Here is a 5,271-nt window from a genome sequence, read left to right as displayed (position 1 = left end):
GGCAACGGAGAGGAAGACAGGTTGGTGGGGAAAAGAAGAGTGACAGGGAGAAAGGGAGGACAAGAGAGAGGAAGACAGGTTGTTTGGGGAAGAGAAGAGTGACCAGGGAGAGGGAGAATGCGTGAGGGCAACGGAGAGGATGACAGGTTGTTTGGGGAAAGAACGAGTGTCGGGAGAGGGTAGGGCAAACGAGAGAGGAAGACAGGTTGGGGGGAAGAAGAGTGGCAGGGAGAGGGAGAATGCGTGAGATGGCAACGGAGAGGACGGTTGGGACCGGGCCGTAAAGACAGAGTGAAATGAGATGGAGGTAACCGGAGAGAGAAGTTGAGGAGATGAAGGGGGACCAAGGAGAGGAAGACGGTGAGAAGTGGAAGGGAACGTGGCGTGGAGGACACGGATAGGAAGCAGGTTGTTTGGGGAAAGAGAGTGGCAGGGAGATGGGAAGAATGCGTGAAGGACAACGGAGAGGAGAACAGGTTGGTGGGGAAAGAAGTGTGATCAGGGAGAAGGGACGAATTGCGTGGAGGACGAAATCGGATAGGAGAGAAGGTTGTTGGGGGAAGAAGAAGAGTGGCAGGAGAAGGGAGAATGCGTGGGAGGACAACGAAGAGGAAGACAGGTTTGGTGGGAAAGAAGAGTGACAAGGGAGAGGGAGAATGCGTGGAGGACAACGGAGAGGAAGACAGGTTGGTGGGGAAAGAAGAGTGGCAGGGAGAGGGAGAATGCGTGGAGGACAACGAGAGGAAGACAGGTTGGTGGGGAAAGAAGAGTGACAGGGAGAGGGAGAATGCGTGGAGGACAACGGATAGGAAGACAGGTTGTTGGGGAAAAGAAGAGTGGCAGGAGAGGAGAATGCGTGGAGGACAACGGATAGGAAGAACCGGTTAGTGGGGAAAGAAGAGTGTCCAGGAGAGGGAGAAGCGTGGCCAACGGAGAGGAAGCAGGTTGGTGGGGAAAGAAGAGTGGCAGGGAGAGGAGAAACGTGGAGCAAACGGAGAGGAAAGAACAAGTTGGTGGGGAAAAGAAGAGTGGGCAGGGAGAGGGAGGACAACGGAGAGGAAGACAGGTTGGTTGGGGAAGAAGAGAGAGTGGCAAGGTGAGAGGGAGAATAGTCGGTTGGGAGGACTAACGGATAGAAGTGAATTAAGGTTGTTGGGGATTATAGTAAGATGTGGTCTTCATGGGAGATGCGGAGGGGACATACGGGGAGCAAGGAAGACAGACAGGTTGGTGGGGAAAGAAGAGTGCAGGGAGAAAGGACACGGAGAGAAGACAGGTTTGGTGGGGAAAGAAGGAGTGGCAGGGAGAGAGGGAGATGCGTGGAGGACCAAACAGAGAGGAAGCAACAGGTTGGTGGGAAGAGAAGAGTGGCAGGGAGAGGAGGCGCAAAGCGGAGAGGAAGACAGTTGGTGGGAAAAAGAAGAAATGGCAGGAGAGGGAGAATGGGAGGACAAAGGAGAGGAAAGACAGGTGGTGGGGAAAGAAGGAGTGACAGGGAGAGGGAGAATTGCCGTGGAGGACAACGGAGAGGAAGACAGGTTTGGGGGGAAAGAAAGAATGACAGGGAGAGGGAGAATGCGTGGAGGACAACGGAGAGGAAGACAGGTTGGCGGGGAAGAAGAATGACAGGGAGAGGGAGAATGTGGTGGAGGACAAAGGAGGAAGACAGGTTGGTGGGAAAGAAAGAGTGGCAGGGAGAGGGAGCAATGTAGAGGATGGCGAGGTGACAGGAAGGAGAGGTAACAAAGGAGAGGAAGACAGGTTGGTGGGAAAGAAGAGTTGACAGGGAGAGGGAGAGTGCGGTGGAGGACAAAGGATAGAGAAGACAGGTTGTTTGGGGAAAGAAGAGTGGCAGGGAGAGGGAGGGAAACGAGAGAGAAAGGACAGGTTGGTGGGAAAAGAAGAGTGGCAGGGAGAGGGAGGGCAAGAGAGGAAGACAGGTTTTGGTGGGGAAAGAAGAGTGCAGGGAAGAGGGAGAATACGTGGAGGACAACGGAGAGGAAGACAGGTTGGTGGGGAAAAGAAGAGTGGCAGGGAGAGGGAGAATGTGGAGGACAACGGAGAGGGAAGACAGGTTGGTGGGGAAAGAAGAGTGGCAGGGAGAGGGAGGGACAACGGGAGAGGAAGACAGGTTGGTGGAAAGAAGAGTGGCAGGGAGAAGGAGGGCAACGAGAGGAAGACAGGTTGGCTGGGGAAATGAAAGATGACAGGATGAGGGAGATGTGTGGAGGACAACGGAAGAGGGAGACAGGGGTGGGGAAAGAAGAGTGCAGGGAGAGGGAGAATGCGTGGAGGACAACGGAGAGGAAGACAGGTTGGCGGGAAAGAAGATGTGACAGGGAGAGGGAGAATGTGTGGAGGACAACGAGAGAAGAACAGGTGGTGGGGAAAGAAGAGTGACAGGGAGAGGGAGAATGTGTGGAGGACAAAGGAGAGGAAGACAGGTTGGTGGGGAAGAAGAGTGACAGGAGAGGGAGAATGGAGGACAACGGAGAGGAAGACAGGCGGGGAAAGAAGTGACAGGGAGAGGGAGAATGCGTGGAGGACAACGGATAGGAAGACAGGTTGTTTTGGGGAAAGAAGAGTGGCAAGGGAAGAATGGGAGGGACAACGGAGGGAAGACAGGTTGGTGGGGAAAGGAAGAGTGGCAGGGAGAGGGAGGGCAACGGAGAGGAAGAAAGGTTGGTGGGAAAGAGAGTGGCAGGGAGAGGGAGGGAAAACGGAGAGGAAGACAGGTTGGTGGGAAAGAAGAGTGGCAGGGGTAGAAGGGAAGGGCACCGGAGAGGAAGAAAGGTTGGTGGGGAAAGAAGGTGGCAGGGAGAGGGAGATACGTGGAGGACAACGGAGAGGAAGACAGGTTGGTTGTGGAGGAAAGAAGAGTGGCGGGATGAGGGAGAAGACGTCACGTGGATCGGGCAATGGAGAGGAAGACAGGTTGGTAGGGGAATAGAAGAGTGGCAGGGGAGAGGTGAGGGTCAGACGGAGAGGGAAGACAGGTTGGGTTGGGGAAGAAGAGTGGGCGGGGAGAGGAGGCACCGGAAGAGGAAGACAGGTTGGTGGGGAAAGAAGAGTGGCAGGGAGAGGGAGAGATGCGTGGAGGGACCAACAGAGAGGAGAACAGGTTGGTGGGGAAGACGAGTGGGCAGGTATGGAGAGGGTGAGGGCAACGGAGAGGAAGACAGGTTGGTGGGGAAAGAAGAGTGGGCAGGGAGAGGGAAGGGCAACGGAGAGGCAACAGAACCAGGTTGGTGGGAAAGAAGAATGACAGGGAGGGGAGAATGTGTGGAGGACAAAGGAGAGGAAGACAGGTAGGTGGAAGAAGAGTGACAGGGGAGAGGGAGAATGCGTGAGGATCAACCGGGGAGGAAGACAGGTTGGCGGGGGTAGAAGAATGACTAGGGAGAGGGGGAGAATGTGTTGGAGTGACACAGGAGAGGATAGACAGGTTTGGGGGGAGGGAAAGAAAAATGAGCAGGGTAGTGAGAGGGAGAATGTGTGGAGGAGCAAAAGGAGAGGAAAGACAAGTTGGTGGGGAGGGAAGAAGTGGGACAGGGGCGGAGAGGAAGGAATGCGTGGGGGACAAGGATAATAGGAAAGACAGGTTGTTGGGGAAAGAAGAGTGGCGGAGGGAGAGAGGGAAACGGAGAGGAGACAGGTTGGTTTGGGGAAAGAAGAGTGTGGCCAGGGAGATGGTGTAGGGAGGGCAACGGATCCGAATGATGAGGAAGAAGGTTTGGTGGGGAAAGAAAGGACGGTGCAGGGAGAGGGGAGAATCGGTGGAAGGGACAACGGAGAGGGAAGACAGGTTGTGTGGGGAAGAAGAGTGGGGCAGGGGATGGGGTGGGAGAAGGGGAAATACGTGGGGGCAAAATGGAGAGTGGAAGGAGAGGCAAAATGCGGTTGGTGGGGAAAGAGAAGTGGCAGGGGAGAAGGGCGGAGGCAACCGTAGAGGAGACTAGGTTGGTGGGAAGAAAAAAGAGTTGGCGGTGGAGAGGGGAGAATGCGTGGAGCGAGACAACTAGAAGAAGGAAGACAGGGGTGTGGTGGGGAAATAAGAAAGATGGTGGGCAGGAGAGGTTGGTGGGGAAAGAAGAGTGACAGGGAGAGGGAGAATACGTGGAGGACAACGGAGAGGAAGACAGGTTGGTGGGGAAAGAAGAGTGGCAGGGAGAGGGAGGGCAACGGAGAGGAAGACAGGTTGTTGGGGAAAGAAGAGTGGCAGGGAGAGGGAGAATGTGTGGAGGGCAACGGAGAGGAAGACCTAGAGCGGTGGTCTCTGATGAGTTAAGGGCCACAATTATTGACCATGTTGTAAACCATGGTCTCTCTTGAACTATATATTACAGTACAATACAGTATGTTCACATTTTTCATGTACTGACATTTGGAAATATATTGATTGTTTTTAGTTTTTCAGTAGGATCCAAAGGTTGCCTCCCACAGGAGGGAGAGGCAGAATATTATCAGATGGGCAGGATATTGCCATTGTTGACATGATAGTTGGAATAATGCAATAAAACTGTGGGAAATTCAGGACAGGGTGCTGGCAGACAATATCACTTTTGGGAATGTGAATACGGTCAGCACAACGACAATGGCCAGAGTCCCAGAGAAACATAAGATAAGGATGAAGCAGTTGTACTCTTTGAGAGAAAAGGTGAACCTGTGAGAGAACTCCGGTATCAATATGTCCAGGTAAGATGTCTGTTCAATACATACACATGTAAAGTACTGTAAAGCTGTGGATTTACTCTATTTTAGAGAGTAATGGAGTTGGAAGCCAGGCAAACTGCACATACATTCATCTTTGTGGATGAAACTGGATTCAACCTGGCAAAAACACGCCGCAGGGGAAGAAATGTGATTGGACAGAGAGCAACTGTGGATGACCCAGGCCAGAGAGGAGCTAACATCACAATGTGTGCAGCACTGTCCAATGATAGTTTGCTGTTACACAAACCACTCATTGGTCCCTAAAATACAGACAGACTCATTTATTTTCTGGATGACCTGCATAATCGACAGCGGAGGAGAGAGGCAACAAACTCCCCTACCTTTGTTGTTGTGTGGGATAATGTGGCATTCCACCACTCTGCTGCAGTCACAGACTGGTTTACTGCTCATCCCAGGATGTCAGTACTATTCCTGCCTCCATACTCCCCCTTCCTAAACCCCATAGAGAAGTTTTTCTCTGCGTGGAGGTGGAAGGTTTATGACCACTATCCACATGACCAGATGTCCTTACTGTACGTGAATGCGGGGTGTGGAGAC

This window comes from Salvelinus sp. IW2-2015, unplaced genomic scaffold, assembly GCF_002910315.2.
Source record: "Salvelinus sp. IW2-2015 unplaced genomic scaffold, ASM291031v2 Un_scaffold3222, whole genome shotgun sequence".
NCBI lineage: Eukaryota > Metazoa > Chordata > Actinopteri > Salmoniformes > Salmonidae > Salvelinus > Salvelinus sp. IW2-2015.
Note: the sequence above shows the minus strand (reverse complement) of the source record.